This window comes from Mytilus californianus, unplaced genomic scaffold (assembly GCF_021869535.1).
Source record: "Mytilus californianus isolate M0D057914Y unplaced genomic scaffold, xbMytCali1.0.p SCAF_7, whole genome shotgun sequence".
Taxonomy (NCBI): Eukaryota; Metazoa; Mollusca; class Bivalvia; order Mytilida; family Mytilidae; genus Mytilus; species Mytilus californianus.
This window is the reverse complement of record NW_026262723.1, coordinates 49,138,599-49,152,392: the sequence shown is the minus strand read 5'-3', so window position 1 is coordinate 49,152,392 and position 13,794 is coordinate 49,138,599. Positions and strand designations below refer to the sequence as shown.

At 34.4% G+C, this 13,794-nt stretch overlaps 1 long non-coding RNA gene across 3 annotated transcripts in view; it reads right to left on the bottom strand.

Moving 5' to 3' along the window:
* The window catches only part of LOC127709746 (uncharacterized), a 67,222-nt gene extending 56,544 nt beyond the window's left edge, over positions 1–10,678 (bottom strand). Inside the window, exons 1-2 of one of the 3 annotated variants that reach the window (XR_007985721.1) lie at positions 10,663–10,678; positions 4,133–7,817 (exon numbers count right to left, since the gene is read on the bottom strand). This is a non-coding gene — a long non-coding RNA (uncharacterized LOC127709746). Of the gene's footprint in view, positions 1–4,132; positions 9,016–10,662 lie in introns of those variants that run through there. The other 2 variants (XR_007985722.1, XR_007985720.1) reach the window with 2 other exon arrangements.
* Between the last annotated feature and the right edge of the window lie 3,116 nt (positions 10,679–13,794).

The window sequence follows — 13,794 nt, the reverse complement described above, 5'->3', positions numbered from 1 at the left end:
GCATTGTGTATTAGATTCATAACATTTCGTTGAGGCAAACTCGTTAGTGAATGGAAATGAAAGCTGAATTTTTCCTTTTGTAAAGGGGCATAACTCTAGAACGGTAAAAGTGATGCCACCAAAATTCATACTTGATCTGTGTTTTGTGGCAATAAGCATTGTGTATAAGTTTCATAACATTTGGTTGTGACAAACTAAAGTTAGAGAATGGAAAACCAATTTTGGGACGTAGACAAGGGTAAAACTTAATGCCCCCTCTGCTACGACGGGAACATAAAAAACCACAAACAAAATTTTTTCTAAGGATGCTAATTCTTGGTCTTGATGAAGTTTTTGTTGTCGGGGACAATAACTCTGGTTGTCTAATTTTTTCAGAAAATGTGACAGAGATAGACCTTACCCAGCTGTTGATCATTGCAGTCTTGTCAGATATTCTCTATCTGCTTTAATTTTTGAGGAATAATAAAAGTTGAAATAAATTGCTTCGCCAATCGCAGCTGGATACGACCGCAGAGGTCCAACCCTGAACAGTTGGGGCAAAAATGGATGCAATATTCGCGCTTGATACAGGTCTGAATTTGGATTGTAATTAAATATTTGACACATAAAAGGTTTCTGACACAGAATAACTGTAGTCAAAGAACTAAGAATTAGTTATATGATTTGAATTTATATTCAATTTTTTGCTTTTGTGCAATACACTTTGCTGTTGCGAATTGACCCCCCCCTTCCCCCCACAAAAAAAAATTAAAATTTACCCCTCCCCTCTTTTTTTTTTGCTTTTGTGCAATACACTATGCTGTTGCCTATTTACCCCCCCCCCCCCCCCCCCCTTCCCCACACACACACTTTTTTTTGCAAAATTAATAATATTTGAAGAATTTTTCTTTTTATTTCTGAAATCTGAAATGAGAAAAAATTGACACCCCACAATTTCTTTTTACCCCCCCCCCCCCTTTTCCCCCCAAAAAAAATTCTTTACCTCAAGATATGGTCATAATCTCAATTCAAATTTCCAATGGAGTTTGCAACCATAATTACTCATTTAAATTTACCATAACTTAATCTAGAATTTAAAATATGGTGTAGAATCTTACATATGGATTTTTTTGTAAAAAAAAAGGATGCAACATTTGCATATATTTTTACTGGTCTTCCTGTATAAATATGCATTTCTTTAAACATAATTTAAAAGCAGTGTAACGGAGGTAATCAAAAATGATGTATTTGAATTACCTCCCTTACACTACTTTAAATTATGTTTTGTACTAAAGTATTTGTCTATTAACCAGGACACCCTTGTTTTTCCCCCTAATTCCTAAATGGTTTGAGCCATAACCCCCCCAAAGCAAATCCTAACCATCCCTTTGTGGTATGGAAACTTGTGGTATAATTTCAGAGAGATCCATACACCGTTCCACAAGTAATTGTCTGGAAACTAGAAAAATGCTTATCTTTGGCCCCTAATTCCTTAACTGTTGGTACCATAACCCCCAAAATCAATCCCAACCTTCCTTTTGTGGTATTGAACCTTATGGTAAAATTTCATAGAGATCCATTCACTTAAACTAAAGTTAGAGTGCAAAAACAAATGTGTCTTCGGACAACGACGACGTCATACCAATAGACGACCAAATTTGGTGGCGTAAAAGGCTATTTCACGAATCATGTCTTTCACCGGAAAAGATCGTCAATTTTGCACGCCTTTTACCAGATAGAAGGCGCGCCTGTATCCCTGCTCTATTAAAGTTTCAAGCACTTTCAGAATCGTCATTCTGCAGGGTAGTCTAGAAAAAATTTCTGTTCCATAAGTACATAATCTTAATTCACGTATGACTGAAGGGAGGGTGACTAACTTATTAGATCAGCAACAGTAATGTGACCACATATTTAAACAAAAATACTTTTTTAATAATTATTTCAGATGCTTACCATTTTGAATGATCTTTCCCTTTTCTGATCTCTACAAAATACAAGCAAAGAAATAACAAAATCCTGTCACTCAAAAGTTTTAATAGACAACATTCAAACTTCTTAAATAATACAAGATGGTTTATATAGATTCTAGGTGCTGAAGTTGTATATATCTTTTAATTTTATTTAAGTTGCCCCATTATTTGTCTTCGTGCTATTATGTTTCTTTTGGTCACAAGATTTAAGACATTATTCTGCATTGCATCCAGCCACCGGATTTTTTACTTTGGGCATTCCTGGTGCAAGTGGATCCTGAGGTACAATTCAAACACAAGAGGGTTTTGACAGTGTTGTTTCTATTTTGTTTATCTTTGTATTTATATTTTACTGATTTTTATTTTATGGAGAAAGTGTTTAATACATTTGTATATACAGTATGTACTATCAATGTCAATAAACTGCTTCGCTGAGCGCAGCTAGATACGCCCGTAGAGGTCCAACCCTGAACAGTTGGGGCAAAAATGGACACAATATTCAAGCTTGATTCAGGTCTGAATTTTGATTGTAATTAAATATTTGACATATTATAGGTTTCTGAATAAATGTAGTCTAAGAACTTGAAATTGGTTATATGAATTGAATTTATATTCAATTAAAGATTTCTTGCTGTTGTGCAATACTTAGTAAATCTGTTGTCAGACTATAAACAAATAAAGTTCAATTAATTCTCAATGTCATATTCGAAATTTATGAAAATAAAAAGGGAGCTTACATCAATAAATATAAAAAATTCACCAAAGTTTCATGAAAATTGGTGACAGCATTTTTGAGTTATTGTCCGAAAACTGGAAAATCACCCCTTTTTTTAATGAATAAAACCCCATAACTCAGAAATGTAAAATTTATAAAATTCTAAAGGGACCTTACATCAATACATACAAACAATTCACCAAAGTTTCATAAGAATTGCTGAAAGCATTTTTGAGTTTTTGTCCTAAAACTGGAAAATCCCCCCTTTTTTTATGAATAAAACCCTGTAACTCGGAAAAGTAAAATCTAAAATTTATAAAGGGAGCTCATGTCAATAGATATAACCAATTCACCACACTTTCTTGCAAGTTGGTGAAAGCATTCTTGACTTATTGTCCAAAAACTGGAAAATCCCCCTTTTTTTAATGAAAAAAACCCCATAACTCGGAAATGAAAAATCTAAATTTTATAAAAAACAAAAGGGAGCTCACGTCAATAGATATAAACAATTCACCAAAGTTTTATCCAAATTAGTTAAAGCATTTTTGAGTTAATGTCCGACATGTCGACGACGGACGGACAGACGGACACCGTATACCATAAAACGTCCCGTAAACGGGCGTATAAAAACTTTTTTTATCCATGTCTTTGTCAATTTACTATCAATTACAAAGCTTTTTTGTTAGCATCTTCATTAATTTTACTATCAACAAGCATTCTGAGAGTATTGCATGGCAATACATAGTCCCCTACCAGGTAATAAAATGCTCCGCAGGGCACAGCTTGATATGACCGCAGAGGTCGAACCCTGAACAGTTGAGGCAAGTATGGACACAACATTCAAGCTTGATACAGCTTTGTATTTGGATTGTGATTAAATATTTGACACAGCATAGGTTTCTGACACAGAATGAATGTGGTCTAAGAACTTAAAAATTTTAAATTGGACATTCACCTATTATGGTCCAATATCCAAAATCTAAATACATAGTTAGATTCAGCATATCAAAGAACCACAAGAATTCAATTTTTGATGAAATCAAACAAAGTTTAATTTTGGACCCTTTTGACCTCAATGTGGACAAAGTTGATAACGGGGCCCAAAAATCAAAAATCTAAGTACATGGTTAGATTTAGCATATCAAAGAACCCCATATATTCAATTTTTGTTGAAATCAAACAAAGTTTAATTTTGGACCCCGATTTGGACCAACTTGAAAACTGGGCCCATAATCAAAAATCTAAATACATGTTTAGATTCTGCATATCAAAGAATCCTAAGAATTCAATTTTTGTTAAAATCAAACTAAGTTTAATTTTGGACCCTTTGGACCTTAATGTAGACCAATTTGAAAACGGAACCAAAAATTAAGAATCTAAATTCACAGTTAGATTCGGCATATCAAAGAACTCCAATAATTCAATTTTTGATGAAATCAAACAAAGTTTAATTTTGGACCCTTTTGACCTCAATGTGGACCAATTTAAAAACGGGGCCCAAAATTCAAAAACTAAATACACAGTTAGATTCAGCATATTAAAGAACCCCAAGAATTCAAGAATAAAACCCCATTGAAATTGGTCAAGAAAGAAGCAATTTATACGAAGTATCTTCTTTTGCACAATACTGTGCAATTAAATACTTCTTGCTATTGCGCAATACTGTACAATTGACAATTTCTTGCTATTGCGCTATATTGTGCTATTGGATATTTCTTGCTATTGCACAATACTGTGCAATTGAAGATTTCTTGCTATTGCACAATACTGTGCAATTGAAGATTTCTTGCTATTGTGCAATACTGTACAATTGAAAATTTCTTGCTATTGCACAATACTTATTATATAATAATTTACACATCCTGTTTGGTGTGTATCTCCTACCATATCATTATTATTTGCTTTTAAATATAAATCAGAAATAACCAACTTAAAATGGAAAATTTTAAAGAAAAAAAAAAGGAAAAAAAAAAAAAAAAAGGAAACCCCCCCCCCCCCCCCAAATTTTTGGAACCCCCTTATGATTCATCACCCCCAAACTCAATCCCAGCCTTCCCTTTGTGGTATGGTACCTTGCAGTACAATTTCAGAGAGATCCATAAACTTGAACACAAGTTATTGTCTGGAAACTAGAATAAAATGCTCCGCAGGGCGCAGCTTGATACGACCGCAGAGGTCGAACCCTGAACAGTTGGGGGAAGTATGGACACAACATTCAAGCTTGATACAGCTTTGGATTTGGATTGTGATTAAATATTTGACACAGCATAGGTTTCTAACACAGATTGAATGTGGTCTAAGAACTTAAAAATTTTAAATTGGACATTCACCTATTATGGTCCAATATCCAAAATCTAAATACATGGTTAGATTCAGCATATCAAAGAACCCCAAGAATTCAATTTTTGATGAAATCAAACAAAGTTTAATTTTGGACCCTTTTGACCTCAATGTGGACAAAGTTGATAACGGGGCCCACAAATCAAAAATCTAAATATATGGTTAGATTCAGCATATCAAAGAACCCCATATATTCAATTTTTGTTGAAATCAAACAAAGTTTAATTTTGGACCCCGATTTGGACCAACTTGAAAACTGGGCCCATAATCAAAAATCTAAATACATGTTTAGATTCAGCATATCAAAGAACCCTAAGAATTCAATTTTTGTTAAAATCAAACTAAGTTAAATTTTGGACCCTTTGGACCTTAATGTAGACCAATTTGAAAACGGAACCAAAAATTAAGAATCTAAATACACGGTTAGATTCGGCATATCAAAGAACCCCAATAATTCAATTTTTGATGAAATCAAACAAAGTTTAATTTTGGACCCTTTTGACCTCAATGTGGACAAAGTTGATAACGGGGCCCAAAAATCAAAAATCTAAATACATGGTTAGATTCAGCATATCAAAGAACCCCATATATTCAATTTTTGTTGAAATCAAACAAAGTTTAATTTTGGACCCCGATTTGGACCAACTTGAAAACTGGGCCCATAATCAAAAATCTAAATACATGTTTAGATTCAGCATATCAAAGAACCCTAAGAATTCAATTTTTGTTAAAATCAAACTAAGTTTAATTTTGGACCCTTTGGACCTTAATGTAGACCAATTTGAAAACGGAACCAAAATTTAAGAATCTAAATACACAGTTAGATTCGGCATATCAAAGAACCCCAATAATTCAATTTTTGATGAAATCAAACAAAGTTTAATTTTGGACCCTTTGGACCTCAATGTGGACCAATTTAAAAACGGGGCCCAAAATCCAAAAACTAAATACACGGTTAGATTCAGCATATTAAAGAACCCCATGAAATCAAGAATAAAACCCCATTGAAATTGGTCAAGAAATAAGCAACTTATAGGAAGTATCTTCTTTTGCACAATCCTGTGCTATTAAATATTTCTTGCTATTGCGCAATACTGTACAATTGACAATTTCTTGCTATTGCGCAATATTGTGCTATTGGATATTTCTTGCTATTGCGCAATACTGTGCAATTGAATATTTCTTGCTATTGCGCAATACTGTGCAATTGAAGATTTCTTGCTATTGCGCAATACTGTGCAATTGAAGATTTCTTGCTATTGTGCAATACTGTGCAATTGAAAATTTCTTGCTATTGCACAATACTTATTATATAATAATTTACACATCCTGTTTGGTGTGTATCTCCTACCATATCATTATTATTTGATTTTAAATATAAATCAGAAATAACCAACTTAAAATGGAAAATTTTAAAAGAAACAAAAAAGGAAAAAAAGAAAAAAAGGAAAAAAAAATAAATCCCCCCCCAAAATTTTTTGAACCCCCATTATGATTCATCACCCCCAAACTCAATCCCAGCCTTCCCTTTGTGGTATGGTACCTTGCAGTACAATTTCAGAGAGATCCATACACTTGAACACAAGTTATTGTCTGGAAACTAGAAAAAAATGTGTTTTTTGGCCCCTTTTTGGCCCCAAATTCCTAAACGTTTAGGGCAATTACCCCCAAACTCAAACCCAGCTTTCCCTTTGTGATATGGAACCTTGTAGTACAATTTCAGAAAGATCCATACACTTACACACAAGTTATTGTCATGAAACTAGAAAAATGCTTGTTTTTTGCCCCTTTTTTGGCCCCTAATTCCTAAAATTTGGAGGCAATTACCCCCAAAATCAATCCCAGCATTCCTTTAGTGATATGGAACCTTGTGGTACAATGTCAGAGAATTTTTGGCCCCTTTTTGGCCCCTAATTCCTTTACTGTTATTACCATAACCCCCAAAATCAATCCCAACCTTCCTTTTGTGGTATTGAACCTTGCGGTAAAATTTCATAAAGATCCATTCACTTAAACTAAAGTTAGAGTGCGAAAACCAAGTGTCTTCGGACGACGCCAACGTCATAGCAATATACGACCACAAAAATTTTTTTGCGGTCGTATAAAAATGTGTTTTTTGGCCCCTTTTTGGCCCCAAATTCCTAAACGTTTAGGGCAATTACCCCCAAACTCAAACCCAGCTTTCCCTTTGTGATATGGAACCTTGTAGTACAATTTCAGAAAGATCCATACACTTACACACAAGTTATTGTCCTGAAACTAGAAAAATGCTTGTTTTTTGCCCCTTTCTGGCCCCTAATTCCTAAAATATTGAGGCAATTACCCCCATCATCAATCCCAGCCTTCCCTTTGTGGTATGGTACCTTGCAGTACAATTTCAGAGAGATCCATACACTTGAACACAAGTTATTGTCTGGAAACTAGAAAAATGCTTATTTTTGGCCCCTTTTTGGCCCCCAATTCCTAAACGTTTCGGCAATTACCCCCAAACTCAATTCCAGCTTTCCCTTTGTGATATGGAACCTTGTAGTACAATTTCAGAAAGATCCATACACTTACACACAAGTTATTGTCATGAAACTAGAAAAATGCTTGTTTTTTGCCCCTTTTTTGGCCCCTAATTCCTAAAATTTTGAGGCAATAACCCCCAAAATCAATCCCAGCATTCCTTTAGTGATATGGAACCTTGTGGTACAATGTCACAGAGATCCATACACTAACACACAAGTTATGTCTGGAAGTTACAAAAATGCCCCTTTTTCGCCCCTAATTCCTTTACTGTTGGTACCATAACCCCCAAAATCAATCCCAACCTTTCTTTTGTGGTATTGAACCTTGTGGTAAAATTTCATAGAGATCCATTCACTTAAACTAAAGTTAGAGTGCGAAAACCAATGTGTCTTTGGACGACGCCGGACGACGACGACGACGCCAACGTCATACCAATATACGACCACAAAAATTTTTTTGCGGTCGTATAAAAATTCATTATACTGGAACAAAATGCTAACTTGTTATATAACTTGCCATGGTGTAAACAAAAAGTAAATATCATGTCAATATCTTCAAGCATGACTAAAAACAGTGTGGAAAACTGATTATATGAGTGAATTTTTCAAGTCCAAAGACCATAACTCTGCACAAAATTATTAGACCGAAACAAAAATTTGAACTTGATCTGTAACTTGTCATGATAAAACTATATACCAATTATCAATCAATATCGTATAAGCATGATGAAAAAAACATTTGATATGATTAATAGTTCTCTAAAATTAGATATGATGTAATACAGTGTATATCTATTTTCAAATTATAATCAAATATTATTAATAGTTCCAAATATTTTTTCTTTCATTTGTCACAAACTAATATAGATTTATAACTTATCTATAAAATGTCAACAACTTTTATCTACATTTTACAAACTGGGTAGATTTCTAAATGTACTGACTTTGGATCAGTATTTCAAACTCATCCAAAAATTAACGCTGATGATGTTTTGTTGAAGTAAATTCCACAGTACAACTGCGAATGGGAAAAAGCTGTACTTGAAGTAATCTGTTCTGGTACTGAATGTTTGATATTGTAGTGAATTGGTGAATCTGGTGTTTTTAACTGGCTGTGGTGAAAGGTAAAGGTTTGGATCTACTGCTATAAGCTTGTGTTATTTTGTACATCATTGTTACTCGATTGATGTTTCTGCGAGTTTTAAGCGACTTCCATTTAAGATGGTCGATCATGGAAGTGACATAGCGTGCTGCCTATATCTTTGTACTTTTTCAACCTTTTTTGTTTTTGGGTGTTAGAAGACCAAACTAAAGAACATTAATAATTTATTCTAGGTTTGATAGTACACTAGAATTGTAAGCCAAACTTTTTGCTTCTTCCTGATTTACCTTTAAGTTTCTTTTTAAAAAGCAAAAGATCTTATTTGCTTTAGGAGTGATGTTGTTAATATGGGTATCCCTAGTCCAAATAATTATGACGTCTTGAAAGGCTATTTCATTTTTTTGCTGTGATGCCTTCCTACGACGTCATAACGCTGAAGCCATCTTTTTTGGTCAGACTTTGAGAGAGAATTTCTCTCTCAACTTTGAGACCAAATTTTGCCATGAAATCTTCAATATCGGCTAAGACATTTTTGCATATATAAAAATTCTTACTTTTTGTGTGTCTGATTGTGCAAAAAAGTTCCTATAATTCCCTTAAAGGGGCACTAGCTGTCAAATTCATGTTCCCTGATTTGACTCAAATTCTCATATTTGATTTATAACAATGTAAAACATTTATCCAAACTATTAAAAGTCTAAAATAAACAGTTAACAGGACATGGGCATGATAACACGTAGCTTCGTTCTGTGTGTATTTTAGTCTAGTCGCTATCTAACTAACTATCGAGTTGACCTCCAAAGTCATCCGATGACCATATAAGCGATGCAAACATAAATAAAGATATAAATAGATAAATCGAACTCGTGCTATTGGATTTTTCTAGGTCTGTTTAATTTCATATTATAGATTAATAAAATGCTCCGCTGGGCGCAGCTTGATACAACCGCAGAGGTCGAACCCTGAACAGTTGGGGCAAGTATGGACACAACATTTAAGCTTGATACAGCACTGAATTTGGATTGTGATTAAATATTTGACACAGCATAGGTTTCTGACACAGAATGAATGTGGTCTAAGAACTTAAAAATTTTAATTTACCTATTCAAACCATATCATTCTTATTTGCTTTTATATATAAATCAGAAATAACCAATTTGAAATGGAAAATTTTAAAGAAAAAAATGGGGGGAAAAAATACCCCCCCCCCCCCAATTTTTTGAACCCCCTTATGATTCATCACCCCAAAACTCAATCCCAGCCTTCCCTTTGTCGTATGGTACCTTGCAATTCAATTTCAAAGAGATCCATACACTTGAATACGTTATTGTCTGGAAACTAGAAAAATGCTTGTTTTTTTTGGCCCCTTTTTGGCCTCAAATTCCTAAACATTTAGAGCAATTACCCCCAAACTCAAACCCAGCTTTCCCTTTGTGATATGGAACCTTGTAGTACAATTTCATAAAGATCCATACACTTACACACAAGTTATGGTCATGAAACTAGAAAAATGCTTGTTTTTTTCCCCTTTTTGGTCCCTTATTTCTAAAATTTTGAGGCAATTACCCCCAAAATCAATCCCAGCCTTCCCTTTGTAGTATGGTACCTTGCAGTACAATTTCAGAGAGATCCATACACTTGAACACAAGTTATTCTCTGGAAACTAGAAAAATGCTTAATTTTGGCCACTTATTCCTCAACGTTTTGGGCAATTACCCCCAAACTCAATTCCAGCTTTCCCTTTGTGATATGGAACCTTGTAGTACAATTTTAGAAAGATCCATACACTTACACACAAGTTATTATCATGAAACTAGAAAAATGCTTGTTTTTTGCCTCTTTTTTGGTCCCCAATTCCTAAAATTTTGCGGCATTTACCCCCAAAATCAATTCCAGCATTCCCTTTGTGATATGGAACCTTTTGGTACAATGTCAGAGAGATCCATACACTAACACACAAGTTATGTCTTGAATTTACAAAAATGCTTATTTTTGGCCCCTTATTCCTTAACTGCTGGTACCATAACCCCAAAAATCAATCCCAACCTTCCTTTTGTGGTATTGAACCTTAAGGTAAAATTTCATAGAGATCCATTCACTTGAACTAAAGTTAGAGTGCGAAAACCAATGTGTCTTCGGACGACGACGACACGAACGCCAATGTCATATACCAATATACGACTGCAAAATTTTTTTGCGTCGTATAAAAATATATGTTTTTCATCGTTTTTACCTGTATAAGAATGATTTTTTGTGGATCAGATCAGTCAATCAAATGATTTACCTTTGTTTCACTTTCAATGTTGACATTCTTTAAATAACTTTACACATACAATTCACGAGTTATCCATCTCTAGCTAAGGGGTTAAATTGAAGTTCACATGAATACGGTTTCAATGAGGTCGAATTATTCACTTGCTAGTGAATAATTCATCATCAATGTTTCTTAGCCTATTTTGACAAAATTGAACCATACATATACTGGCGGCTAAAAGAAAATAATTACTGTAAATTCAGAAATTATTGCGGGCATTTATTATTGCGATTTTGTCATTTTAGACTTAAATGCGATTTTAATTTTTACGATTTTGAGAAAAATCCTGTTTAGTTCATATAAAATATTTCAAAATGCGAGTTTAAATTATTGCGTTTACAACTCTGTCGCATTTGTCGCAATAATAAAAACCTCGCAATAATTTCTGAATTTACAGTATTTCACTATTTCACTTTCATTAAAAGAGGGACAGTCAAACTCATAGATCGAAAACAAACTGACAACGCCATGGCCAAAAATAAAAAGACAAACAGACAAATAATAGTACAGATGACACAACATAGAAAACTAAAGACTAAGCAACACAAACCCCACCAAAAACTGGGGGTGATCTCAGGTGCTCCAGAAGGGTAAGCAGATCCTGCTCCACATGTGGCACCCGTCGTGTTGCTTATGTTATTACAAATCCGGTAAATAGTCTAATTCGGTAAGTCACATTCGTGAAAATGTTACTTAATGTTACATTAATGATTGAACAAAACAAAAAATCATATATTAGATTTTTTATATATCTCGTAGCTAGTGCCCCTTTAATGATAAAAGTTGTTACAATTCCATCTGAGACGGGCAATGATTAGATCTACTGCTTTTTTAAAACGTTTACCTGATTTCCAAAGATTCTTCACTTTTGGAGAGTATAAAATAAATTTTTGCACCCTAATCTGTAAAATTTGACAGACCTGAATTTCTGGAACGCGTTTTATATTATCTAGAATTTCGGGTCTGTCAAATTTTACTGTGTTCGGTGCAAAAATTTATTTTATATTCTCCAAAAGTGAAGCATCTTGGGAAATCAGGGGAAACCATTTTGAAATATCAGAACAGGGTCCGACACTTACGGTTGTCTGATTGCCCGGGGCAAGTTAATGCCGTATTCCGACAAGTAAAAACATCATCTTGGTTGTCCAATCGGGCAAGTGAAAAAAAAAATGTTATTTGATTAAAATTTCACAAAATCAATAGCGTCTGTTGTTTTGTCCATAGATTACTCAGTGATAACACCGCACGGTTGAGTAAAGTGGTCTTAACCCCCCTTCAATGCGTATATTTCGTCATTTGTTCGCACTGAATTTCCCATTTTACCAAAAATAGATCACATTTAAAAATATTGGCCAATCAGGCGGCAGCAGCTTTGCTTCGTCATTATCGTTATCAATCGGGACACCACTCTGGCGTTTCCGACGCACGTGTTATTACCACCTATCAATGGAAAGCGGAGGTCTATTTTCGTTGTTCTAACTTTAGAATTTGACATCAGATGTGTATTTCCCCAAGATCATGAAGATGGAAAACATAAAAGCTTGAAAGAGAAAATGAAATTAAACTTTAACAAATTTGTCAGTTGTTGTCAGTTTATTAAGAAGGGTTTTTTGAAATGGCATTTCTTAGATAAATTATTATGAAATAACTATCTCTATGTAAATGATCCAATTCCTGTATATTCCTCGATCTTTTCCCTCCCTCCTTGTCTCATATATGCCTCATAGTATCTCAGTGGTCAAGTCTAGTTGCTGCCATCATGGCACAACAATCAACCCTGGCATGTAAAAGTTTGGGCATGTAGATTTCACTTTCGGACAAGTAAAAGTAATAGGGCACTTGCCCAACTGGACAAATTGGTATAAAAGTTAATGTCGAACCCTGCAGAAGGTAAAACCATACCTCGGATGGAATTATAACTTATTTTATCATTACTTTTGGAAATTTCTGAAAATATTTTGAACCAACAAGCACACAAAAGGTAAAAGTTTCTATATATGATAACATTTCAAGCCGTCAATGAAGATTTCATGGCAAAATTTGGTCTCAAGGTTAAAGAAATTCTCTCTCAAAGTACAACTGAAAAAATGGCTTCGGCGTTATGTCGTAGGAAGGCGTCACAGCAAAAAAATAAAATAGCCTTTCAAGATGTCATTATTATTTGGACTAGGGTATCCCATGACATGTTGTTGGACTATGATCTTGTTACAGTGAAGGAGCTGCATTTTTCTTGGTGGAATAGCATATATATATCCCAAGTTTGTTCCCATTTGGCTAGGCAGTCATTTTGTAGGATGGTACAATCTTGTCGATTTTTTATTGTTCTGAATAAATACAGTCATTTCCAAACAAGAGTGTTTTTGATGTTACTGTTGCAAGGAGGTCATTTATGAAAATCAGGAAAAGTAGCGGACCAAAGACTGAGCATTGAGGCACCCCACTGACCACAGGCATTTGACTTCATACATCCCCATGAAGGGCAACGTGTTTCGTTCTATTATCTAGGAATGCTGATCCCCATTTCCAGGTTAATTATTCCCCTTATGCCATAATTATCCATCTTCCCCGATAATTTTTCGTGTGGTGCCTTGTCAAATGCCTTGAAGAAGTCTAATACTATAAGATTAGTTTGTAGGTCATTATGAAGGTTACTAAGTAATTCGTGACTATATACAAGTAGTGTTTCACAGCTGCGTTTTGCTCTGAATGTTATGTCATGCAATGACCCATGTTACGACTTAAAAACTGGAACAAGAAACCGTGTTTATTATTACAAGGTATGCTATGCCTATGTCCACCGTAAAAGTTTGTTTTTCGTGTCACGTAAGAGATTAATGCCCTCGGCTCAAAATTCAGCATAAACC